The sequence below is a fragment of the Dasypus novemcinctus genome, chromosome 20, assembly GCF_030445035.2.
Source record: "Dasypus novemcinctus isolate mDasNov1 chromosome 20, mDasNov1.1.hap2, whole genome shotgun sequence".
NCBI classification, from domain to species: Eukaryota; Metazoa; Chordata; class Mammalia; order Cingulata; family Dasypodidae; genus Dasypus; species Dasypus novemcinctus.
The window spans coordinates 53,640,071-53,667,972 of NC_080692.1; the positions used below are offsets into that span (position 1 = coordinate 53,640,071).

The following is a 27,902-nucleotide window of genomic DNA, read 5'->3' on the forward strand; positions in this document are numbered from 1 at the left end:
TGGCACACATTTGTTCTAGTTCATGGAAGAACATTCTTGTATTTGTATTATTAACCAAAATCCTCACCCACCACCGGGTTCACTGTTATTCAGTCCCCAGATTATTCTCTAGCTTTCTTTCAACTGACATCTGTATCCCTAGACTACCCCTTTCAACCACAATCCCATTTATGAACCAGCCATGCTGGTTTTCTCACTATACTGTGTTACTATCAACTTTTTCCATTTCCAGGTTTTTACAGTGAAGCGAGTTAAAACATTTACATACATTAGGCATCAGTACCCCTTCTTAGCTCTCATCCTATCTCCTAGTAACCTATAGTCTAAGTTTTAGCTCTATGTGTTTATCTTCGTATTTAGATCATATTAGGGAGACTATACAATATTTGTCCTTTTGTGTATGGCTTATTTCACTCATCATAATGTCTTTAATGTTCATCCATGTTATCATATGTGTCCAAAATTGCATTTCTCCTTAGAGCAGCATAGTGTTCCATTGTATGTATATACCACATTTTGTTTATCCATTCATTCGCTGATGGACACTTGGCTTGTTTCCATTGTTTGGCAATTATGAATAATGCCACTATGAACACTGGTGTGCAAATGTTTGTTTGTGTCTCTGTTCTTCTGGATATATTCCTAGTAGAGGGATTGCTGGATCATCTGGTAGTTTATTTGTCTTCCTGAGGAACTGCCAAACTGTCTTCCACAGAGGCTGCCCAATTCTACATTCCCACCAACAGTGAAGGAGTGTTCCTATTTCTCCACATCCTCTCCGGCTCTTGTTTTCTGTGTGTGTGTGTTTAATAGTGGCCATTCTATGAGGTGTGAGATGATATATCATTATAGTTTTGGTTTGCATCTCCCACATAGCTAGTGATATTGAACATGTGCTTTTTGGCCATTTGTATTTCCTCTTTGGAGAATGTCTGTTTAAGGCTTTTGCCCATCCTAAAAATTGAATTGCTTGCTCTTTTATTGTTGAGTTATGATGTCTTTATATAGCATGGAAATCAAATCCTTATCAGATATGTGATTTCCAAATATTTTCTCCATTGAGTGGGCTGCCTTTTCACCTTCTTGATGAAGTCATTTGAATCACAAAAGTGTTTTAAGTTTGAGGAGGTCCCATTTATCCATTTTTTTTTTTCTTTCATTGCTCATGCTTTCTTCATAATGTTTAAGAAACCACCACCTACCACCAGGTCTTGAAGATGTTTCTCCACATTTTCTTCAAGGATTTTTATGGTTCTAGCTTTTATACTTGGGCCTTTAATTCATTTTGAGTTAATTTTTGTATAAGGAGTGAGAAGAGGTCTTCTTTCTTTTGGTTATGGATATCCAGTTCTCTCAGCACCATTTGTTGAATAGACTGTTCTGACTCAGTTAGAACACTTGCCCAGAGTCTGTTTCTGAGCCATCAGTTTGGTTCCATTGGTCTAGGTGTCTGTCTTTATGCCAGTACCATGCTATTTATTTTATTTTATTTTTTACAACTTTAGCTAGGTAAAGTTCAGAAGTGATAGTCTTCCAACTTTGTTCTTCCTTTTTAAGATGATTCTGGCTATTTGGAGCCCCTTACCCTTCCAAATAAATTTGGTAACTGGGTTTTCTGTTTCTTTAAAAAAGGCAGTTGGAATTTAATTGTGATTGAATTCAATCTATATATCAATTTGGATAGAATTGACATCTTAATGATAAATCAGTCTACTAAGCCATGAACATGGAATGTTCTATTTATTTAGGTCTTCTTTGATTTGTTTTAATAATGCATTGTAGTTTTCTGAATATGAGTGCTTTGCAAATTGATTTTGATAGATACTGACTTTGAAATTTATTCCATCCCTGGAACATAGTGTATTAGTCAGCCAAAGGGGTGCTGATGCAAAATACCAGAAATCAGTTGGTTTTTAAAAGGGTATTTATTTGGGGTAGGAGCTTATAGATACCAGGCCATAAAGCATATGTTACTTCCCTCACCAAATTCTATTTTCACGTATTGGAGCAAGATGGCTGCCAACATCTGCGAGGGTTCAGGCTTCCTGGGTTCCTCCCTTCCTGGGTCTTGCTTCTCTCTGGGTTCAGGGTTCCTCTCTTCCCAGGACTCCAGCTTCAGCATCAAACTCCAACATCAAAACTCCAACATTAAGAACCCTCCAACTCTGTCTTTTGCCATGCCCTTTATCTGCAATTCCCCACCCACCAAGGGGTGGGGGCTTAGTGACCTAATGACGTGGACCAATCAAAGCCCCAATCATAACTCAATCATGTGCAGGTATCTATTTTTGGAATTCTTAACCATATCGAACTGCTTTTTTCTTTCTGAGGTCCTGGGGCCTGGGGATTGAACCTGGGACCTCTTATCTGGGAAGTTGGCACTCAACCTTGGAGCCTCATCAGCTTCCCTGAGTTGCCCCACCCCATCTGTTCTGCTTGTTGTTTGTTTTTTTCAGGAGGAACTGGGAACCGAACCACCCATGTGGGAGGCAGAGGCAGGAGCTCAATCACTTGAGCCACATGTGCTCCTACCATTTTTTTTTCAAGTTTACTCATTTTTTTAAGATTTAAAAAAATTTCTTTTCCCTCCCCCCCAGTTGTCTGCTCTCTATGTCCATTTCCTGTATGTTCTTCCATGGCCACTTCTATCCTTATCAGCAGCACCAGGATTCTGTGTTTCTTTTTGTTGCGTCATCTTGTTGTGTCAGCTCTCCATGTGTGCGGTGCCATTCCTGGGCAGGCTGCACTTTCTTTCGCACTGGGCTGCTCTCCTTACGGGGCGCACTCCTTGCGTGTGGGGCTCCCCTACACGGGGGACACCCCTGCATGGCAGGGCACTTCTTGCGCACATCAGCACTGCGCATGGGCCAGCTCCACACGGGTCAAGGAGGCCCAGGGTTTGAACCGTGGGCCTCCCATGTGGTAGGCGGATGCCCTATCTTTTGGGCCAAGTCCGCTTCCCCACCATTTTTTTATAGATGAGAAAATGGAGACAATAATAATGATGATTATGGTAATGATAACTGTGCTTATTGATTACCTATTACATGTCATGCATTTCTAAAAATTTCACGTACATGGTCACATATAATTTCCACAGCAACATATGACTAATTGCTCTTATTTTTCCCATGTTATACATGACAAACCTGAAGCTTAGAGAGTTTTAATAATTTGACTCCTGAAGGATCAGCAACTGCATCTCATTACACAGGTTTGGAGGGTGGGCTGGGCCTTTGGCCAGGTCTTCTGATCCTGATTCTTTCGAAGATTCCATACTTCCATGCTTCAACTCCCAGGAAAGTGAGCAGATATGAGCTGCTTCAGCTCTGGTGAATAAGGGTGGCCATAAGTTCTTACTCTGCGTTGAACATGTAGTTTTAGATGCTCTCTTGGTACATCTACTTACAAGCGTCTTCTGTTTAATTACTTGTTGCACTGTTACTATCCATGAGCAGGTGACTGTTCTCATAAAGTAATTGTGTTTGCACCATATATTTAGTTTAATCTCTCGCCAGGTGTGGTTTTGAGGTTATGCCATTTATATTTAAAATCAATGGTCTTTTTCTGTGCATGATTCCTTTTGGCTATGTTAACGAAAGATCACACAGATAAAATATTCCCTTTGCTCTAGATGTGGAAATAGCCTTGTTTGCTTTTCTCCCTAAACATAGATAAGGTATGGGCCAGAGAAATGTGTCTTTGGTCAGCATGATAATATGTAGAAGGGTCATAGCATTATGCAAACATTTTGTTGAAACGTGCAAACCAAACCAAACCAAACCAGGTAGAATGTCAATGCAAGTGCAGAAGATATTTCAAATCACTAATTGGACTATTTACGTGATTCTTTTTACCAGTCATTTTTTCTAGACATCTTGTTACGTTTTCCCTGCTCTGGGACATCTATTATTTCAAAGTAAGGATGTGACAGCAGAAAAAGAACAAAATGCTTTTTGTTTTGTTTTTGTTTCAAAAGTTCAGGCTTCTGTAGTCACAAAAGACCAGGTATTGTATGATTCAATTCATAGGAAATATTCAGAAAAGACAAATCAGTGGAGACAAAGTAGATTCGAGGCTCCCTGAGGCTGGAGTGGGAGGATGGGGGCGGAGTGCTCCGGGCAGGTGTTCTTTTGGAGGCAATGGACGTGCTCTACAGGTGTGGTGACTGTTGCAGGATTCTGTGAACATAAAAACCCCTGAAATGGAGCTTGAGTGGGTATATTTCATGATGTATGAATTATATTTCAATAAACCTTTTTTTTTTAATACTTTTATTTTGCAGTTAGGAAAATGTAAGTCTTGTAAGTCAAATAACTTACCTAAGTCATGGGCTGGTAAGGATTCACCCTGGGTCTCTCTGACAACAAAGCTTATGCTTTCCCCACTACAATGTGTTGTATATAACTGTAGAACTGTTATTTTTTTTTTTTTATTTAAAAAAAATTTTATTTCCATCCATCTTTAAAGAATAGGAGGACTCCAATCTAAAGGATTCATATAGTAAACACTTCTTTTAAGGAATGCATTTAAAAATAATGCACTTTATACCTCTGCTTGTATCTTTTGTAAATTTGATTTTCATGTTAATTTTTAAAAGAATGTCCATAACAATCTTACTAATACTAAACTATAGATATAGTTTCTTCATAGATTTAATTTAGCACAAACCACTCAACCCAGCCCAGGGAAATGTATTCCTTGTTTGTAGCTGTATGTGTGTTGTGTGTGTATATAAAGTACCTATGTAATTTTTTGGTCCTTTATACATATATTTCACTTATTTCTTATAATAATCATGGGAAATACAGACGGGGAAAATAATGTACAGTGAGGTTAATTACTTGTCCAAGAATATACAGCTGATAATCTGATGCACTGTGTATGCTTTTTCTATTATAATATACTGTCTCTATAATGTTTTTGAAAAACTAAATTATAATATTTGTTTAAAAAGTCGGTGATATCTCGGGTTAGTGTAAATATGTATGTTTGAACTAAAAAACCAAATTGGACTAATTGTCAGGCTACAAAAAGAATTTATATAATAGAATCGATACTTTTCTGATTAGATAAAAATCATTAAATATTGTATAGTACAGAACAGCATGTATCAAAGATTCCTTTTTTAACTTTAACATCTTCTCAAATCTTCTCATTGGTTCCTGGAAAAATCATGGAAATTTTTAGAGTGATATAAAAATTGTATAACTATTACATTGGTGCAAAAGGAATTGCAGTTTCGGACTGTGAATTTTAAATCATTATAACTAGGCTCAAACACATCTTTATTAATCAAAATAGGAACTATTACAATCAACACGTTTTTGCCAATGAGAAACAATTTTGTTTATTCCTGTAGTGTAAAAATCCATGCTTTGGGATTCGTCGTCGAATCCCACATGCTTGGAAAGTATTTACTGCATCCTGCAGGTTGTGAAAGCGTTTTCCCTGCAAAACGTTGTGGAGATGCTTGAAGCTGTGGTGGTGGTTGGTGAGAGGTCAGGTGAACGTGGCAGATGAGGCAAAACTTTGTAGCCCAGTTCATTAACCTCTGAAGCGCTGGTTGTGTGATGTGCGGTCGGGTGTCCTCGTGGAGATTCGGGCCTTTCTGTTGACCAAGCCGGCGGCAGGCGTTGCAGTTTTCGGTGCATCCCATCGATTTGCTGAGCCTACGCCTCAGATGTAATGGTTTCACCAGGACTCAGAAAGCTGTAGTGGAGCAGACCGGCAGCAGACCACCCAGCAGGGACCATGACCTTGTATTGGTGCAAGTGTGGCTTTGGGGAGTGCTTTGGAGCTTCTTCTCGGTCCACCCGCTGAGCTGATCACTGCCGGTTGTTGTATAAAATCCACTTCTCATTGCACATCATGATCTGATCGAGAAATGGTTCGTTCTTATCGCATAGAATAAGAGGAGACCATGCTTCAAAACAACGTTTTTTTTTGCTTTTTGGTCAGCTTATGAGGCACCCTCTTATCAAGGTTTTTCACCTTTCCAGTATGTTTCAAATGCCAAATGACCGTAGAACGGTCGACGTTGAGTTCTTGGCCACTTCTCGGGTAGTTTAAAGGACCAGCTTCGACGATTGCTCTCAATTGGTCATTGTCAACTTCTGATGGCCGGGCGCTGTGCTCCTCACCTTCGAGGCTCTCGTCTCCTTTCTCAACTTCTTGAGTGCCTGCCGCACTGTGCGTTCGTTAGCAGTTCCTGGGCCAAATGTGTTGTTGATGTTGCAAGTTGTCTCTGCTGCTTTATGACCCATTTTGAACTCAAACAAGAAAATTGCTCGAATTTGCTTTTTGTCTAACATCATTTCCATAGTCTAAAATATATAAAAAATAAACAGCAAGTAATAAGTCATTAGCAGAAAAACATAAAGCGAGAAAGGCATATTAAAATGATGTATAACATAATCACGTTTATTTAAGAATGTATACCATTATCAAATGGCAAATTTCAACAATGCAAAACCACAGTTACTTTTCACCAACCTAATAAATCAAAATTATTGCCAAGTTTTATGTTAACATTAGGGGGAAAAAATCACACTGCTTTAAATGGTCTCTTTTTTCCATTAAGTTTAACACTGTAATGACTAATTTTTTTTTCCAAGAAAAGAACTTGACTTTTATTTGAAATTTATAACCTTTTTAGAAAATATTGTCAATCATTTACCAGGCTTCCTTAGCTGTTATAATTTAAGAATCAAATAGAACAGAGAGTTTTTCTCAGATGACAGAAATGTAGAAATATGACATTTATCTTTGTGTATTATTACCTAAACTGCTGAAAAGAAACATATTTACTAAGGAACTTTTACAGGAATATTTATATCTTTCACCAAACTTTTTACAGTGAGACCTGAGAGGACTAATTTCTGATTTTTAAAAGTGAATTAAGTAACTTATTATTTAAGCGTTGTTCTGAGGATTTCTTTATGCAAGGAATCGAATTGTTAGCCTTCCTGTGCATACCAGGTGTAGTGGTAATTTACCTCCTGTTACATAGTCTGCTAAAGAGTGATGTGGGATAAGAAAGTAAGTACATTAGTAACACAGGGTTTCAATTCTGATGTATTGCTCGAAGGCCTAAGGAGAAGGGCAGTTGGAGCTGTAGAGGATGGGCAAATGGAGGGAAGCCAGAACAGCTTGGCCGAGCAAGGAATCTCCCGGCAGGACCCAGGCGCCTCGGCACAGTCCTTTGCATCACATTTTTCTGTCAAATTACTTTTCACATGTAATTTGCATACGTAATATGTTGATGTAATTTCTGTTCAGAAGCTGCCCTCGTGTGTGTACTTACAGAGAGAATCAAGACATGAGAGCGAAGTATCTGGTAGCACCCAGTGTCCAGGAAACACACACACACACAAATATATACATCTAATTTGGTAAGAGACAAGCCATCCAAAAGTTGCCTTTCTTTAAAGTTAATGGTCTTTTTAAAGGGTTTTCCCTAAAGACTGTATTTTTCTGTCTCCTCGGAGATAGGGGAGTTAGGGGCAGAGGAATCTTGTGACACAGGCGATACCGGCCAGAGGTAGCACGTGACAAAGAAGGGAGGACTTGGATATTTCTGTCAGAGGAGAGGACCCGGATTCTTCAATCTCATCTCCCACCCCAGCCTTAGCTTCTTGATGATAGAGACTGTGTCTTGTTAAAATTAACTCTCCAGCATTGAGTTCAGAGTTTCAAACCTGATTTATATTCAGAAATGTTGGTTGAATTAATCCGTGAGCTAGATTTACAAATTCTGTTTTGGGCTTTGTAGTAAGTACAAGCTAATTAGTTATATAAATCATTACTTAGTATTTAGTGCAGCATAATTAGCCTCACCTAAAAAGAAAACTCTCCAGATAAATTTTCTAGATCTTTTTCAGTCTTAGGGATTTGTAGCACTTCTGGCTTAGCTTTTGTTGGTAGGCATCTTTTAAGTAGACTTCTTGAGGTATCACCACAGAGAGAGCTGAGACGCATTTTTTATTCCTTAAGTAAGCAATTTAATGCAGTGCCTGTAATATAATCCTTGGGAAGTCCACATGATAGGAAGAGAAGGAATCAGCAGTGCAGTGGCCTAGTTAGAGGACAGGGCTGTAATAGGAAGGTAAGAATTGCCATCAGCATCTTAATTTTGGGATGGAAAGGTTGTGTAATGAGAAATTCTTTATGGCACAACTAGACATTTACAAAGTTAGATTCTGTTTCTAAGAATGAGCTTGTCTTCACATGGCAGGAGGTAGCTTCTTTCATTGGTCTCAGTCCCACAAATCTAAGGATATCTTGAGACTTAAATGTTTTTAACTTTAAGATATTTTGTTTTAAAACAGGTCACAACCCTAAGCTTTTGGCCCATTCTGCCTTTATACAAGCCACAAATCCTTGCTCAGCAGCTGAGCTGCATCCTTTAGAAGTGTGTTTGAGAGTGAAAAATCCATATGAAACAAATAATCAAGTAGTTTCCAGGGAGTGCAGAGAAGCGTGAGTCTACCTCCCAGTCTTCCGCTGCAGCTGTGCCAGTCCCATTTGTGCAAGACCAGCAGAAATTAGGTTAAATGGTCTCCCATCCCTCCATTCAAGCTAAACTCACAGGTGACATCTACAAAAATGCCAGTGACACATCAGTCCCAGCCAGAGCACACGTGCTGGATGGCGTTTCGTCCCATTTTCCCGAGCATAGGACACTGGCCTACCCCTCTCTGCTTCAGCTCTTGATTTGCTGCAAGACTTGCCATGCGGGCCCCGATATCACAGAGTAGGCGCTTGGCCTCTGGAATCCACTGAAAGTGGAGGCCGCGGCAGCAGGTAAGCACCCGCGTTCTCAGACAGCATCGCCGCCCACATACGTTTCTGGCAGGTCACATGCTCCATTTGACCAAGGCCATTGCACTTGGGTCCCCATTGCCGGATGGACAATATTCCTCGTGTGGCTTGGGTCTCTTTTGCTGAAGGGGCCTTATGTGTTCCTGATCATATAGGAAGCAATTAAATGACCTATATCCTCCGTCATCCACGTAATACATAAAGTTTGTTCATTCCATTCATCTTCAAAGAGCCCGACTGTTCCTTTAATACAAGTTTCTGGCAATTACATTCACTGCAAGTGTGACAGCTGATGTCAGCTAGATGATCACTCCAAGTCTGAGGGAAGATTCTTGTCTTTGCTGGATGGATGCCTCTGGTGATCTCTTCACATTTAAGCTCCCCTTTATCAGATCCAGGAAAACTACCACCAATACCAAGCAGATACCTGCTTGCTTTGAGTGCGCCTCCAGATTTAACACTGAGGCGACAGCCTCCTTTGGAATCATCTGTGCAATCCCCAAAACCAGCTTTGCCTTTGGATGTGCCCTGGCCACTTTCGTTAACTGACTTTGCTGTCAAAAGTCATCATCTCAGCTCTGTTATTGGAGGCATACTTAATTTGAGACACTTGTTTACAAGGTTGGTGGAGATTGTCCTCTCCATACAGCTGGCTCTCAGCCTTGCCAGCACGGTCAAGTCCTGTCCTGGGGCAGCCAGGGCAGTCACTGGGGCTCAGCTGTCGTTCCCTTTGACTGCATGGAAGGGGGGATACGAGGAGGAGCTTTTACCCATCCCAGGTGCTTCTTTAGAGTGTCTCCAAAGTCTGCAGCACAGAAGCCTTCTTTGCCATTGTCAGAAGAAGCTTCACTAATTTTTTGGCCCAGAATGTCCTTGGTGGTAAAGCCTTCATCAAGGAAACGGCAGGCAAAGTCCTCATTCTCAAGTTGTTCATGGTTTCTTGATGGTCCTCTGAAATGTAATAAACTGCCAAAAGGGTGGACAGAATTACTCAGAAGCCTTAGCAAGACATTCGTTTTTTTTTTTAAGATTTATTTATTTATAAATTTATTTATCCCCCCTCCCTGCTTGCTGCTTACGCTCGCTGTCTGCTCTCCGTGCCCATTTGCTGCATGCTCTGCTGTGTCTGCTTGTCTTCTCTTCAGGAGGCACCAGGAACTGATCGCAGGACCTTCTGAGGTGGGAGAGAGGCACCCAATCGCCTGAGCCACTCCAGCTCCCTGCTTTGCTGTGTCTCTCGTTGTCCCTCTTCCGGGTCCCCTTTTTGTTGTGTTAGCTTGCCAAGCGGGTCAGCTTGCCTTCTCCAGGAGGCCCCAGGAACCGAACCCAGGACTTCCCATATGGTAGATAAGAGCCAGTTGCTTGAGCCACATTTGCTTCCCAGCAAGACACTCTTTACACAGATTATTCTCCTAGAGCATGGACACCGTGGCCAAGGAGGCATGGGGGCTGCTGGTGGAGCGAGGTGGGCGGTGGGCCACAGGGGCCTGGCCAGCTTGAGACATTTTTAACTGTCTACTTGCCTGTCTGTTCGCTACTAGACTCGAGGGTGGGAATGTGTCTTGTTCATTGTTGTGTCCCTAGCAAATAAAAATGGTGGGAAAATTATTGGTTGTCTGGAAACTATTTTGGACTCAGCATTGCTTTTTACAGATAATTCTTAATGATCAAAATGACTAATCATAGCCATTTTTCATAATTCCTGCATTAAGTAAGAAAATTCAAGACTGCTTTCATGCCGTTTTAGATGTTGCTTCAATTTTTTGAGTAGTTGGATTCTTTTTTTTTTGGATTCTTTTATCAGAATTGATCTAGTTGGTGGTATTCCTATGAACTAATTGAGAAAATGCATCATCAGTCAGAACCTACTCTTCCTTCCTTTGACTTTGGAGCTATTTATTGTAGAGCTTTGAGTGGTGTGTTGGTTAATAAAATGAAGTAATCAACTGGAGTCTCATAACTGCCTATGTTTCTCAGGTCAACAGGTAAAGCACATTTTGTTTTTTACTTATTACCATTTTATTGATATTTGTGTGGAGTAAATGAATATGAAAGTGTGTCATGGTGGGGAAAGAGGAGTTAACTCTAATTTTTGGAGCATAAAAACTTCCAGAGCCTCTCTCAGGTATGTGCCTGCAATTTCACTGGTTTTGGACTTTGTTCACTAATTAATATGCAATTGCCTTAAATTTTTATTATTTCATAGTGGAGGCTAAAATTAAGACCATCTGAAGAAGCATGAGAGTGCTGTAAATTATTCTTTGTTAGTAGCATGCACACACACACACTCATAAAAACACCCTGAGAAACTGTGGCAGCCATATATCCCTATAACGGGGGTGAAATTATAAAGAACAGTAAATGAAACATGGAATACTATCAAAGGGATAGTAATATTATTTTGCGAAAATAAGAGATGGAAAGAGAAAAAGGATCTCTCTCTCTCTAATCCAGTGTATTCTAATCTACCCACTCATTTGTTTACTCCAACATGAATATCTCAAATAACATTTATTTACACAAGTGTTTCCTAATGCTGAAGGTAGTTAGCAAGTGAATAATTTTCATGAGACCCAATTTGAGTATTGATTTTTAGGTATGAATTTCATTTTTTAAAAAGTTGAGCTTATTTAAAAATATTATTGCAAAAATTATTGCAAATATATAAATTATGCTACAATAATCTTCAAATCTATTTTCAAACATGTTGCATGTTAATTTTTAATTTATGGAAATATTACTGTAGATCATTCCAAAATTTTTTAATGTTCTTAATATGGTTCATGAGTTAAATGTAAACATCATAATGTTGCTCATGCAAAAATACATATAGATCAGTGAACCTACCCTAAAGTTAAAATGAAAGCATTGAGGACCTTCTGAGTATATTGTTGCTTTTTATTTCTGACTGTGTTTGGGTTGGGTGGAGTGAAGTGCTTGTGGGTGAGTGCGTGTAGGTTGGGAGGGAGCTGCCACACAGAGGAACACAAGCTCGGGTACAACAGAAGCTCACAGCAAATGGCCGCTTTATTGTTTGCACAGGGGAAGGAAGAGAGCCCACGTGGCCGGCCCCCCCAGGAGGCCAGCGGCTGGGACAGGGTCAGTGGGTGGCAGCTGTGCTCACCCTGCTCCAGGGAGATGAGGGACAAAGCCGTGCTGCTGAGGACAGGGCATTTATACAACCAGGGGAGGTGCCCTGCCCCGGAGCAGAGAGCCTGCGTCCGGAGCTTTGAGCTCGCCCTGCTAAGCGAGTGCGCTGCTTGTCCCGGTTTTGGGTTTAAGGTACTGTCAGCCTGTTCCACCGGACCAGGGGTTCTTAACCTTTTTTGTTCCACAGACCCCTTTACCAGTCAGATGGAACCCTGGACCCATTCTCAGAATGTAGCAGCAGATAGTATAGTTTTATGACACTCACCTAACATCTGGTCTAACAACTACCTTAATTTCGAAGTATGGATAAGAGTAAGCGATTTTTTGAGATATGCAACAACTGTAGTGTAATATGAAATGAAAATTACTGTAACTTATTGCATACATTCATAAGATTTCACTTAGAGGTCAGAGAAAATAAAGATAATAAGTTGACTTTTTCAATTCAAGCTCACAGATGCCCTGGGTAAGAATCCTGTATTAGTCTGAAAGTCCACACCTGGCTGGGAGACACGTTGAAACATCTGCATACGACAGACAAGGAGAGGGGTAGGTGCTGGGAGAAGTGACTTCCTCAGCAGTACAGCTGTGTGAGGACTTGAAAAAGAAAGATGACATGTTAAGGAGGGTTTGTTAAGGTATTTATGAGGGAGTTACTGGAGCATTGCCTTAGTTTTCGATTTTAATATCTTGGTGCAAAATAGATAATCGTTATCTGTTTTAGTTTGTCAAAGGGCTGCCGAGGAAAAGTTCCAGAAATCTGTTGGCCTTTATAAAGGGTGTTTATCTGGGGTGGAAGCTCACAGTTCCAAGGCTGTGGAAAGTCCATCTCAAGGCACCATAAGGAGTGCTTTCTCACCCAAGTCAGCTGCCACGGTGGACAGGTGCCTTCCTCCAGGCTGTACTCTCCCTGGAGCTCAGCTGAGGGCAGCCCTGGTTCTCTCAGGCTCCGCCGCTCGGCTTCCTTCTTGGTTCACCTCAAGCTGTCAGGCAAATGGCTCATTTCTCGCAGAGGCGTCAGCCGCTCCAGCCTCTCCTTTCTGCCATCGCAACGTGGCAGAACCTCAAATGGCAGCGCTCTCTCTTTGTGTGGGTCTCAGTTTTTTTGTCAAGCCCAGCAGGAGGCCAGAGACTGAACCTGAGCCACCCCTCCCCGAGGTGGTCCAAGTGAGAAAGGGTGGACCGGCCCACAAACAAGTCTTCTCTTTTTGGGATTTGTAAACTAATTTCAAACTGCCACACTGCTTTTCAGTTTTCTCAAGTTTATGAGTTGTAAGTGGAAAGAGTAGCATTTCCAGCTGACAAGTGACTTCAGAGGTAAAGCAATGTTTCTTAAACTCAGCTTGTGACAATTAAAGCAATGAACTGTAGCAGTGAGAAAACTATTGACAAAGTACAGCCAGGAATGTTCATCTCGTTATAAGCTGGAACCTGTCCTTCAGTAAAAGGGTGAGTATGTGAAATAGCACAAATGGGAACCAGGTACTAAGAAAATAGATAATGAGCTTGGGAAAGAGTATTATTTTTAGAATCTACTATGTACCTAGAGTGGGATGAAAAGGGAAAATATAAGATAGCCTCATTCACATATGAAGTCGTCCTTTTACACTGTACCAAGTTAACAGCTTCTGACGAAGAGGTTATAAAAGCAACAAATAAAATCATCACTATGGAAGACAACAGCCCTCTAATGCTGACCTAGAAGGGACATTGGTGAGAATAAACATGATGTGCTTTCATGCTTTTGTAGCTAGCTTGACCTCCTAAAACACAAGTAAGGACTGAAATCCAAATAAAAATTACAAAGAAATAAAACAATTTTTGACAGTTATGAGAAAATTTGATGATTTTAGAGAAATTCAGCTAATATTCTATACAAGCTATCAGGACAACTGGATAGTGCAAAAAACCATAAGTAGTGGAAATATTTTGAGTAAATAGGCAGAAGTGTTATTTCGTAAATCTAATACCTAAAAATGCAAAATCCCTGAAATAGGATATAAGGGAGATGTTTACCAAAAGTAAAAGATCCATGAATGCTAATGAAATGCAAAAATATTCCATAAAATTTTGATAGGTGTTTTTTCTTCTCATTCCTTGCATGATGATATTTAATAATGTTTTCCCAAGTCTAATTAAGAACAGCAGACAGCTAACATCTAGGGGCTGGTTTGTTTGATGTAACTGGTACTGAAAAGGGCAGTTCTTTGAGGAAAGAGCAGTCATTTGTTAGATTTCAGAGGCTGGAATACATGTGATAAAGCACTGCTTCTCTCTATTTTCCACCTCAAGGTTTCTCCAGCAGGGCTTCCCTGGCTTTTATCTTCTTTCTGGTTTATTTCCATTTTCCTGCCTTCAGTTGCTGTACTTCTTTTTCCTTGCATTTCATGTGCTACACCAAATGCTGTGCAGTAAGCTCCGAGCCTTGGCACAAGTGTGGGCCAGTGGGCGCCTGTCCTCCCAGCAGGACCTCCCTCTGCAGGCCAGTCTGGGCAGTTGCCTCCGGAATGGAGGGGGTCCTGCTGCCACCCCCGAGGCCACCCCAAGTGCAGAGGCTCAGACTCAGTGTCCCACTGCGCTGGGCACCTCACCTGACAGCGAGGTCCCCTGTGCACCTGCTTTACCCCACCCTAGGTGGGTGCTGCAGGGAGGGACAGAGCAGGGGGGATGGGTGTGGGGGAGACACCTGCTAGCAACCAGCCTCGAGCCATTTCTATTCTTTGAAAGATTTATTTATTCCCCCTCCCCCTGTTGTCTGTTCTCTGTGTCCATTCACTGTGTGTTCTTCTGTGTCTATTGTATTCTAATTAGGTGGTTCTGGGGACTGATCCTGGGACCTTCCAAAGTAGGAGAGAGGTAATAACTCTCTTGCACCACCTCTGCTCCCTGGTCTGCTGCGTCTCTTATTGTCCCTCCTCTGTGTCTCTTTTGTTGCATCCTCTTGCTGTGCCAGCTCTCTGCACGGGCCACCTTGTCTTCACCAGGAGGCCCCAAATCAACCCTGGACCTCCCATATGGCAGATGGGAGTCCAATCACTTGAGCCATAGCTACTTCCTATTTAGCCACTTTTTAAGTTGGGTTATTCATCTTTTTGTTGTTGAGTTGAAGGATTCTTTGTATATGCTGGATATTAAATCCTCATTGGACATGTGGTTTCCCAATATTTTCTCCAATTCTTTAGGTTGTCTCTTTGAATTTGGAGTCCTTTGCACAAAAATTTTTGCTTGATGTAGTCCTTTTTATTTTTTCTTTGCTGTTTGTGTTTTTGGCATAAAATCTAAGAAAACATTACCTAACAAAGTCCTGGAGATGTTTCTCTCTTTTCTTCTAGGACTTTTAAAGTTTTTGCTTCTTGTATTTAGGCATTTGATCTATTTTGAGTTAATTTTTATATATGTTGTGAGGTAGGGGTCCACCTTCATTCTTTTGTGTGTGGTTACCCAGTTTTTCACCATTTGTTAAAGAGACTGTTCTTTCCCCAAATGAGTGGAGTTGGCACCCTTGTCAAAAACCAATTGGCAGGGAGTGGATGTGGCTCAAGTGGCTGAGCACCTTCTTCCCACACGGGAGGTCCTGGGTTTAGTCCCCGATGCCTCCTGAAAGCAAAAACAAAAACAAAAACCAAATAAACAGAAAAACCAACTGGGGAGCCTATATGGCTCAGTGGTTGAGCACTGGCTTCCCACATACGAGGTCCCGATTCAATCCCCAGCCCCAGTAACTCAGAACAAACAAACAAACAAACAAACGAAATTGGCCATAGGTGTCAAGATTTATACGTGAAATCTCAATTCCACTGGTCTATGTATCTGTCCTTGTGCTGTTCCATGCTGTTTTGATTCTATAGCTTCATAATAAGTTTTAAACTTGGGGAATGTCAGTTCTCCAACTTTGTTTTTCATTTTCAAACTATTCCAATATGTAACTTTCCACCTGGCCTCATGAGGGTGGTGGGTGGGAAGAGTTGAAAGCACAAAAACACAGACTAATGGTTTGAGCACCCACTAACCAGAGAGGAAATTAAAAAGTTGTCAAAGAACTACCAACTTCATCTTCATCTATATTTTTAAAAACAAAAGCTTTGCAGGTCTGCAGTGTTCTGGCAAAGATTTCTTTTATCCATTATATTTTAGAAATTGCCTCCAGTGATTCTGAGATTATATTTTCACATTCTCTAAATATATTTTGTCTGCATTTAAAACATTGCTTTTTTGGATTAATATCTTCATCTACATGGAGAATCAAAGTTTGTTTTGAAAATTGTTCTTTTTTTAAGATTTATTTATTTATATCCCCCCCCCCCCCGCCCCCCAATGTCTGCTCTCTGTGTCCATTCTCTGTATGTTCTTCTGTGTCTGCTTGTTTCTCTTCAGGTGGCTCTGGGAACTGATCCTGGGACTGACCAGAGTGTGAGAGAGGTGCTCCATCTCTTGTGCCACCTTGGCTCCCTGGTCTGCTGCATCTCTTATTGTCTCTCCTCTGTGTCTCTTTTCGTTGCATCATCTTGCTGCTCCAGCTCTCCATGTGGGCCAGCAGTCCTGCATGGGCAGCAGTCTGTGTTGGCCAGCTCGCCACATAGACCATCTTGCCTTCACCAGGAGGCCCTGGGTATCGAATTCTGGACCTCCTGTATGGTGGACAGGAGCCCAATTTCTTGAGCCACATCTGCTTTCCCCCAATTTTTCCTATTAGTGATAACATCCAGAATCATTATGCTGGAGGAAATGTTGTTCATTTTCCCTCATTTCCAAATTAAGAACTGTGCCCCTAGAGGCGGTGCAATTTTCATATCATGGTCATCAGGCAAGCTAGTGGTAGCAAGCACTGCAAAAAATGGATTGCCTGCCTAGAATAGAAAATGTAGGAAAGGGTGCCTCTGCCAGATGTTGATGAGGGGACAGCTGCTATTATGTGTCATTCCCAGATTGACTTTTCTCCTATAAGAACTTTATCTTCAAAGCTAACCTATACCTTGATTTAAAACAGAGTAAGGGAGCAAATTTGTAAAACATCTGAGTTAGTAAACTATGTTCTGAGGAGATCGCCTTCAAACTGAAAGCTGAGGGTAACAGATGTCTTGAAAGTCACAAAGTTAGAGGATGTACAAGAACTCTAAAGTGGTCCCTCAAGATTACTGACGGCTCATTGTTTATGAGAAAATGGAATCATCAGTGCACAGGCTGGGTAAGCAAAAATGTCACCTCCTGCCCTTACCACAGCATCAACACTGCCGAGAAAAAAGCCGAAGGCAACAGCTGTGCTTCCAGAGGACCAAAATGTGGAAGTCATTTATATTCATCAGGTGCATTGCTGGAATGGGTTTCATTTAGTTGATAGTCTCGAAGAGTTTGATCCTTAAAGATCCAGAGCACTGTGCGACTGAGAGCCTGGGGCTCTTGTCTTCCCTTCTCTCCTCTCACCCATACTGCATTTTAATCTGGGGCCAAAGATCTTGTGAAGATCAACCTTAGGCTGCATGGGAAAGTGAGCATTTCTCAGTCCGCAGACCTGGAAGAACCACAGTCCAGAGGCAGGCATTTTTGTTTTCTTCCTGAGGCACGGTGGTACTTGTGACATAGTGCATGCTCTATAGCCACTGGCTAAACCACACTTTCTCCATGTCTGTCCTCTCATCGCTTACCTGGGGGATCACAGCAGCCTGCAATCCAGTTTCCTTGCTTGTCATCTCATCCCCTCTCTTAAGCCGTCTTTCAACATAAAGCTGATTTAAAATGTACTTCCAATCCTGGCCCTTAGTCTAAAACTCTTGAAAAGTCTGCTAAAGGTTTTTAAGAATGAAAATGTCATCCTCCGTTATTTGGTGCTTAATGCCCTTACAAAGTTACCCCTCAGCAGTGCCTGCCTCACCCCTTACATTTTAATAACCGCCCATGACTTTACTTTTCTCTACCCGCACTGGAGAGTTGTACCCTTCACAACCTTTGCTTCTGCCCATGTTTTCCTTCTGCTTAGAATATCTCTACCCCTTTTACCGTTAAGTTTCAGGAAAGGAGGCCAGCTCCGCAAAGGACCTCTGGTTCTCCCTTCCCCTTCCCCCGTCTGGCGGTTGTTCAATTCTGTGTTCCTGACCATCTTGGGAATACTTCTACCCTGGACCTGTCCACTTTGCATTGTAATGATCTGCTTATGAGTCTCTTTGACTCCCCCAAAATGTGAGCTTCTACAAAGCAGGGACTACTGCTTATCCATTTTGAGATTCCTAATGACTCACACATAAATGGTCGTTTATTAGTTTATTGACTGACTTTGGAGATGTAAAGGCATGACTCTAGGGGCATGCTCAAGTTGGGGGAGAAGGCATTTTCATCAACCCTATTTTGTACGAAAGAGTCTGGCCTAAGAATCTGATCCTACTTCATTTAAAAAATGTAAAAACTCAAATAAAACAAACTCCCTGCCTCCTTCATCTCCCTCAAAAGGAAAAAGTGGTCACAGACTGGAGGAAGACGTTGAGGCAGCTTGGCGGAGGGGAAGAAAGGCAGATCTAGTCTGAATGCCATGAAGGTGATCCGTTAAGGCTCCTGCTCGCAGGTGGTCCAGGTGAGTGGGTTCGGAGCCAGAGGGTGTGTCTGGTGGGAATAACCTGGGGACGCGCTCTGTGTCTCAGACCTCTCAGCCTCGCCTGAGCCTTTTGCTTACACAATCCCTTGACACCGTCGCTTAAGCATTAGATTGCTAATGGCTAAGAACTCTGCTGCTGTCTGTGCTAGCTCAGGTGTTTCTGGTTTCCTGCTGTGTCTCTTCTCTCCTGCTTTACTAACAGGAGGGTAACTCTGACCCCTTGTAGAGCAGTGGGCCCACAGTCGGGCAACCAGCGAAGGCGAGGCTGATGTCTTTGGATGGGCTTCGAGGAGGTCTTTTAAGAGGAATAGACTTGACTGACTTTCCTCTTAGCTTTATTTTCATTTCTCTATTTCCTTTCCTTTTAGATTTCCTTTTCCTTCCCTCTCTCTCTCTTTAAACATTTGCCCCCTTTCCTGCCTGAAAATAGAACATCCATCTTGTGGGGTGCAAATGGTTGTGCTGCTGCAAGTAAGAATGAGTTTGGGTTTCCTGGAGCCACGCTAGCACCCCTAGGTTTCCCATTACGTGAGAAAAATACCACTCACGCCCTCCACAGCGGCCAAGTCCCTGCTGTTCACGGAGCCATCTGTTTCTAATCGATACCTGCTCTTAATGTTGTTAGAAGCTCCAGGGCTCTACGAGTATGACTTCCTACTCTTGGTTATGGAAAGTAAGGCCAGAGTTCCCACCTTGATAGGTTCATGTGGAAAGTGAAATAAAACTGCTTTATATAATAAAAAATGTCAGGAGTTTTGAGTGAGAAGAGGATGCTTGGGGCAACTAGAGAATGGAGAGAGGAGATACGGAGGGGAGCCATTTGCAAGGGGCTCCTCAGCTAGCGTCGGGGGGCGTGAGCTGGAGGGAGAGGGCAGCCGAAAGCAAGTCCCTGAGGAGAGAAGTGAAGTGGGGCTTCAGAAACAGAGACGCTGGTGTTACGTTTCATGTTGTCGCTTTTTCTACGCTTCCGTTCCCTTCCACTAACTCTCTAATTCCAGTAACACTTTCTGTTCCACTGTAGGTAATAAAAAGGGCAGTTGTCTAGCCTCGGCTGAGCGGTGCAGGTTCCGTGGAGTCCAGGCAGCAGGAGCTTTCAGATAAGGCAGGAAATCAGAGTGAAAGATAAGCGGGAGCCATGCAAGAATCCTTGAAGAAAAAGTCGTTTATAAGAAGAGGGGGTTAAGTCAGGATGCTTGGATATTAAAGGAGCAAGGCATGTCCCTAAAATGTTGGAGGACTTGGGAACACGCAGGTGATTAGTGCTTGGGTTTTATAGAAGAAAAGTGTGCATTTCCCTAGAGTTTTTCCAGGTGCACAGTCTTCTTTCCAGGTGCTCCTGTTTGGAAAAGTGAGCACCATGGGAAAGGATTTTCTCATAACTTCCACAGAATGTTCCTGAAACAGCTAAAGTGGAAATCAACCCTACATTATTTTGCTTACCCCAAGGGACCATGTTTTGTAGAGAAGCTAATCCATCATTTCCCCCATGAGGCACTTGCTCCATTATAGAAAGTTTGAGTAACAACACCCTTTGGGTGTATTTGCTCATTTGTGGTGGCCTCTGAAGTATGGTGTCAAGAAAATTTACAGATTACTTTTAAAGGAAAATGGTGACATTTAGCTTATTGGATCTGGATGGATGGTTATGTTTACCAGTGAAGAGTCCTCCACTGACTGGAGAGCCAGCTAAGGTGAGTTCCACTGCTGCTCTCTACAGCTCATCTGCATTCTAATTTGCACATTTAGGCATAATATCCATTTATTGAAACTCTTCCAGAATAATTTGGTTCTCTAGTAAAATGTGCAGGGCTGTTGTGGCGTAAACTCTTGCTTGTTGTTTTTCTTTTCAATTTCTGTAATATTTGTACCTGTGCCAGACAGGGTCCAGGGAAGAAAGAGAAAATACTATTAAGAATTTCAAGCACAGGAGATGAAGGCCTTGGAAAATCATTTGGATGGTCTGGAGGAGTGAAATTCAGTGGGCTCCCACAGAGTTTTGGCCTCTGGGTCAAGCCACTAGAGTTGTAACCCAAAGGTCATGCTAGTGTTGAACTGCTCCTGCCATGCTGCCCTCAGCAGCCCCCCCCGCTTCTGCCGTGCTGCCCTTGACAGCCCCCCCACAATGCTCCTGCCATGCTGCCCTCAGCAGCCCCCCCAGCTTCTGCCGTGCTGCCCTTGACAGCCCCCCCACAATGCTCCTGCCATGCTGCCCTCAGCAGCCCCCTACCATGCTCCTGCCGTGCTGCCCTCGACAGCCCTCCCCCAGCTCCTGCCATGCTGCCCTCAGCAGCCCCCCCCAGCTTCTGCCGTGCTGCCCTTGACAGCCCCCCCACAATGCTCCTGCCATGCTGCCCTCAGCAGCCCCCTACCATGCTCCTGCTGTGCTGCCCTCGACAGCCCCCCCCAGCTCCTGCTGTGCTGCCCTTGGCAGCCCCCCACTACTGCTTCTTGCACTACTGCTTTCGGCATTGGCAGCCCCTCCCCCCATGCTTCTGCCATTGCTGCCCGTGGCAGCCCCCCTACTGCTTTTGCCCTTGGCAGCCCACCTATGGCTTTTGCACTGTTGTTCTTGGCAGCCCTCCTTCTGCCACTGCTGCCCCTGGCAGCCGCCCCAAGTGGATCAACAGACCTTGCAAAGTGGATCCTTCCTTTGTAGATACTGACATCTAGCTAAGTTTGCTTGTCAGCTGGCACTGCCACAGAAGGATGTCCCACCTCCCTTCTGCTTTTATTTCATGGAAACCCACCTCATTGGTAGACTCTAAATCCCCCCAGATCCTAGCTGCAGCAGAGTATGGAAAAGGTGATTTTAGCTCTCTAGATATAGAAGGGAGTAGTCAAGCATGGCAAGTGCCAAGAAGTAATAGCTATTTCCTTTGGAGTTCGAGGAGTTTAATTTTCCAAACTTTTGGGTAGAATCAGTTTGATTGTCTTTGAACAGATAAAGAACTTCTGTGGAGATGATTTTCCATAGCCTATTTGACATTGGCATAGAACCACAGTGCAAGACAGGGGTGCCATTTTGTTAGGTACCCTCAAATCTTCAGAATCGAGGCTGTTAATGAACTATGTATTCTTAGTTACCACAAAGGGAATAATATCTTTACAGAAAAACTCCTGGCAAAAACCTCCTTAACTGAATGTTTAAACTCAGTCATACCAACAAAGGGGCATCTCACATTATGTGCTTTCTGAAGTGATGCTATCAGATCTCTGCTATGTTGTTTCTCAGGTATTTGTGCCAAAAACATTTCATCTGAATCTATTCAGGAGGCAAGTGACAAATCCAGAAGTTGGGAATTCTACTAGACAGCTGCCTGGATAATTAAAGTCTATGTTCTGAAAAGGAACAAATCAACAAACAGTTGGGATAATGTTCTTTATTCAGAGACTGAAGAGCCATGACAACCAAATGTCAATGAAACTTGATTGAGTTCATACATACATAGAACATTTTTGGGACCCCTGTGTGTGTATTATGCTTCTCAGAGGAAAAAACAGGATATGTATGAATTGGCTCAGGTGAGGGCAGTGATTGGCAAGTCCAGATTCTGTAGGCAGCCCACAAGCTGAACACTGATGAAAGTGAAGTAGGATTCTCCTGGAGGGGCTGGTCTGCTGAAGGGGATGCAGGAAGTCTTTCGGAAACCCTCAGTTCTGGCTTTTAAGACCTCCACTGCTTGACTAAGGGGGCTCTGCACATGCTGAGGGCCATTTCTCTTGTTGATCCTAGAGGCAACCAACTCATTATAGATGCAAATCAATCTATAAAATACCCTACAATGAAATCAGACCAGTGCTTGCTTGACTAAACAACTGGACAGCGTAAACTAGCCAAGTTGACACATGAACTTAACCATCACAGGAGGTGTATGAGATGATACTATAGAATTACCGCTAACTCCGTAGGTGCGATGATGGTCTTGTGGTTGTGTGGAAGACGCATTTGAAGTCTTCCGGGGTGAAAGGTCACGATTCTACAATGGGCTTTCAAGTGGTTTGGCAGAATACATTCCATACGTGCAGAGAAAGTAAGTGCAGGAAATGTGGTAGATGCATGATGGGTGTCCACTGTAGCATCCTTTTGTGTAGTTGAGTCTTTTGTGGACCCCAGGAAATCATGTCCTTAGATCGCATCCGTCCCTGTGGGTGTGACCCTGTTGTAGGCGGGTCCTTTGGGCTAGGCTCCTTCAGGAGGGCCTGGCCCAGGGTAGGTCTTTCTCTTCTTACTGGAGTTCTACAATAGATAAATGGGATGAAAACAGTGAAAAAGCCACAAGGGCAAGGGGATGAAATCAACAAAACCTGGGAGAGAGGAAGTTAGAAGCTGAAGCAACAAAACCTTGAAGAGAAGGGAGACAGAAGCTGATGCCTCCCTGTGCTGGTCTTTGGGAAGAAAGCACTGTCCAGTGGTGCCTTTCCCAGCCTCAGACCTGTAAGCTTGCCACCGAATAAAAACCCATTGTAAAAGCCAGCCCAGTCCTGGTAGACAGCTTTTGGCAGCCGTTAGCAAACTAAAACTTAGACCTTATCACATGGAATATATTAATAAGAACTGTATCCACTGACTTTAAGATGTAGTATATTGTAAAATGCACCTTCATTTTATGTATCACCCAAAAAGAAAAAAAAATTATATCACAGTGCTTTCTAATGAAAATTGTAATAAGAAATAAAATTTCAGGGATGTTAAAATACAGAAACAAGAATGAGTTCTAGCATCAAAGTAGTGCAGTATTTCCCAAGAAAGCGGGTGCTTGCCGAGAGAGCCAGGGTAGTTCCATTGGGATCATGAGGTAATTCAAGTGCGAATCACACCTGTAACCTGGAGGGTTTGATCCTGGGACCATGTCAGGTATGTAGAAGTGTCACTGCTAGGAACTGCTAAAGATTAAAATGGGTAGTTCATGGAATCCGTGTTATTTGGGGATAATTACTGTGTTCATTGAACTGTACATTTGAAGGCCTTGATGTCACTTTTTAAATGTATACGTTTTGGAAGTTGATCCAGTATAAAAACTCCAGCACTTGAATGGAGTTGCAGCTCTGAAATTCGTCCCAACGTGAACCGCCTTTCCGAGCAGTATATACTTCCGTTCAAATTTCCACAATAGTATAAATGTCAGACAGTGACTATTTGTTAGGTTCTTAGCCTGGTTGATCTGGCATTCATATTTGAACTCACTGATTATTTTGTCTTGTTAAAGCTGTTATTTTGGGTATGTCTTGTCAGTTCTGGTGCTGCTCTGAGCTTACACTGTTCTGCTTAGGAACAGGCCTCATCTGGTAGAGTCTGAATTTCAGCCACTCTGGGTATGACTTCTTGACCTTGTAGGTGCTGGATTACTCTGGTTTTGCAACAGAATAGGCTGTTTTAGAAGGAGGGGTCTTTCCAGATTAGAGACCAAGCCTTCTTTATGTAGTACATCAATCTCATCTATTGAATTAGCTGGACTTTGCTGACTGGCAGCTGTTATTCCTGAATCTTGCCTCTCTCCCTCCATCTTCTCTTCTTCCCTCTAAACTCTTCTTTCTCTCTCTTTTTATTTATTTATTTAGCTTTTTTCTTTTTAAATGTGGAAGCTGTGGTGTGCTGGTAAATATTTAACAACTGGTTTTTTGAAAAGAAAGAAACCACAACTCTGATTTGTAGTGATTTGTAGTGATGGTTTGCTAATTTCTATGGATTAAATATTCAGCAGAGCTGATTTTAAGCTATCAACATGATGTGATTAATCATGGAGTTGGGAAGAGATAGACACAATTGGCTACTCTGGGCTGGTAGGAGCCAACTCCAGTAAAATACTGTGTGCAGCTGAGATTTCATCATTTTAAAAATGTCACTTTTACTGGCACAAGGTCTTATATGTGTTAAAAAAAATAAACTAAAACCATCAACTTCAAAAAATTAATGAGTGCTTAGATACTCCTCTTTCTCAATCCATAAAAAACAGGAAAGATGACATTTAACTTACATCTTTACATTAAAAATTGAGAAAATTCACAAGGTTCAGAAAATAGTATAAAAACATGTATATTGAATAAAAAGATTTAAATGTATGTTTCTAAACTCAGCTCATCAAACTCTTTAAAATAATATTGAACTTTTCAATATGAAAGAAAAGTAATTGAGGGGAACTTATGACCCTCAAATAAATTTAATATTTGCCAATTATATTTATTTAAAAAATTTTAAAAATTTAATTGCCTTTTTAAAAAAGATACATAGATCACAGAAAATATTACATTAAAAAAATATAAGAGATTCCCATATACCCCACACTCCACCCCACTCCTTCCACATCAACAACCTCTTTTATGATTGTGGCACATTCATTGCATTTGGCGAATACATTTTGGAGCACTGCTGCACCGCATGGATTATAGTTTACATTGTAGTTTACACTCTCTCCCAGTCCATTCAGTGGGTTATGGTAGGATATATAATGTCCAGCATTTGTCCCTGCAATATCATTTAGGACAACTCTAAGTCCCCAAAATGCCCCCACATCACACTTTTCTTCCCTCTCCCTGCCCTCAGCAACTACCATACCACTTATATTTAACACTGACTATCCCAAAGTTACCCAACAAATTTAGTAAAAATCCATTATATAATTTATTTTGGAAAGTGGAAACGAAAGACAGATGCTTTGTGCTTTCTGATTTCACATGAACTCTCAGGGATGTGCCCTTCTAGTTCGTTCTTTGTAAAATTTCTTCCAAAACTTTTCTGTTCTTTTCAATTCAACTAGCCTTGCTATTTCAATCTTTTCTTTTCTTCAATTCCTTGAAAAAATTACTTTCAGAAAACCTAAAATCACATGATGTATCTTATCCTGACATCAAATAGTTTGATAAATTTCATAAAAAGGTTAACAAATACCAATTTCAATGACAAAATATTTCTTTATTGTAGTTATCCATATTCTTGCCTTTTATACAATTTTAAGCTCTTGCAAAGAAGCAACTGTGCTTTGTTTATTTTTGTACGCTGTGTATTTGTCCATAGTGGCTACTCAGGTAGTGTTTCTTTAAATTTAAATTTATTATTTGTGTTACAACTTAAATTAGTAAGGGATTGTAAAAATAAGTTGTATTGCTCTCGGCAAAGAAGAAAATGCTATGCAGAATATCTTTTTTTTAATAATAAAATTTATTTTTAGGGAAGTTAGATATACAGAAAAATTACACTGGATTATAGGGAATTCCCATATAACCCCCCCCCACACACACACAAACACACATACACAGTTTCCACTATTATTTACATCTTATATTAATGTGGTACATTTGTTACAATTGTACATTTGATGAGTCAATATTGAAGCATTGCTACTAACCAAAGCCTATTATTTACATTATGGCCTACACTTTGTGCTGTACAGTTTTATAGGCTTTGGCAGATGTATGATATGATATATCCATCATAACAGTATCATACAGAACAATTCCATTGCCCTAAAAATGCCCTGTGTTCCATCTGTTCATCCTGACACTTTCCCTCTGAACCCCTGTCTTTATATCAATGTTACAGTTTCTTCCATTAACACAAGATAATAACTACAACAACAATAAATCTACTTTGGTCCATGGTTACACTCTGCCCTTATGTTTGTTTATTCTTCAGTCTTGAGGGATTTGAGATGATGTCTTCTCTGACTGCTTAAGTTTGAGAGGGGACTTAGATATTATGGGGCAGAAGGAAGGAATTATTTTGCCTGCAGTTGTAGATTCTCCTTTTCTGTGGTGAAGGGATTTGTCCATCACCATTGTTTTGTTGGTTGTCCAGGACAAGCCCAAAGAACTGGAGAGTAGGAGTTGGCTGCAGCTCTGCTGGAATTTAGGGCTCAATTGGCATGTGAAAAATCTGAATTTAAGTCTCTGAGAGATATATTTAATGGGTATATTGAAAATTATGGGTTCAAATAAAAGGAATAGAAGAATCATGAGTAGGGGAAGTATAAATGAGTATAATATACTGTGTTATATGGGGGAAATAGAACAGCTATATTTCCAAATAGGGTCTACCAAGGGGTGTTATTTCATGGGGCTGTGTGCCTTCCCTCTGGTGTCTGGATGTCCCTAGAGTCCTCAGGTGCATTTCTGTTTGAGGCTTTGTTTACTGTGGCAGTTAGTGAAATCTGCCTGCAACCTGCATAAGCATAACCTCTGTAATGATGTCTTGACTCACTTTGAAATCTCTTAGCCATAAAACCTCTTTTTATTTAATGTTTCCCCCTTTTTTTCAAGGTCTTTTTCCAAATACTTCCTTGGTTAGGACTTGGTAATAATCCCATGGTGCCAGGGAGGCTTATCCCATGGAGTCATGTTCCATATTAGGGGAGAAGGGAGAAGGTAGTGAGTTTATTTGCTGAGTTTGGTTTAAAGAGAGGCCACATTTGAGTAAAAGGAGGTTCTCAGGAGGTATCTCTTAGGCATTAATTATAATTAGGCTAAGTTTTATTTTCACAGGAATAAGATTCATGAGTAAAAGCATTTAGCAGAATATCTTTGAATATCAAAATTCTTATTACCTTATTAGAATAATTATGGTTACTTTCAAGAACCATTTTCACATTAAAATTCACTTACAGAAAGGAACACTCAAAGAAAATTATTCACTAAAGGTAGTTTTCTAGGAATACATAAAATTGCTAAATTAAAAATACGTTTTGCAAAGGAAATATTATCTCAACATTACTTATCACACAGAAAATTTAAATTGGACTTAATGGCTAGTTTCTAAAATATCACTGATTAGTATATCAATAAAATTCCATTAGAAAATTAAGAGATTTCCATTTTTCCCCTCAGGAAAGAATGGACTTGATAAGCTCCAGCTTTTCTCTTCATTTTACCATTATTTCAGTCAGTGTTAACAAAGTACCGCTTTAAAAACATTCCCAACAAAGTAGATTTACCTTAATCGAATTCTGAATAGAGTGGGGTCAATGGAAGCTCTGACTGGATGTATTGTTTCCTTCTCTAGCTAAACCTTTATTTTGTTTTTACAGCAGAGTTGCTTTCAAGCCATGTCATTAAAATACCTCTCAGTGGATGTAAACAACTTTAATAGGAGTTTAATGCAATTAGATATTGCTGTTACACATATTTCTTTAGGAAAGGTGGTTTTTTCTTTTGTTCCTACATTTTAAGAGCATCACAATATTATAGTTGGAAGGAACTTTTTAAGTACTCTAGTTCAATTTTCTCCCCGGTATTCAGAACCTTTTTGTAATTTCTCATAGATGGCCCTCAATTTTGTATTTAAACTTGTCTACTATGGGACTGTTTAATTCCTGAGGTGGTTTCTTTGAAATTTTTAGGTACTTGAATGTATGTA

General features: G+C 41.2%; 1 long non-coding RNA gene and 1 pseudogene across 4 annotated transcripts in view; one reads left to right on the plus strand and one right to left on the minus strand.

The window, feature by feature from the left end:
- LOC139437114 (uncharacterized) overlaps positions 1-27,902 on the plus strand; it is a 123,743-nt gene that overhangs the window by 32,554 nt on the left and 63,287 nt on the right. The window contains exon 5 of one of the 4 annotated variants that reach the window (XR_011646709.1): positions 18,415-18,492. The exons of the other annotated variants lie outside the window; for them this stretch is intronic. This is a non-coding gene — a long non-coding RNA (uncharacterized lncRNA). Of the gene's footprint in view, positions 1-18,414; positions 18,493-27,902 lie in introns of those variants that run through there. 4 annotated transcript variants of the gene reach the window in all.
- Positions 13,202-14,199, minus strand: LOC101431580 (probable G-protein coupled receptor 160; annotated as a pseudogene).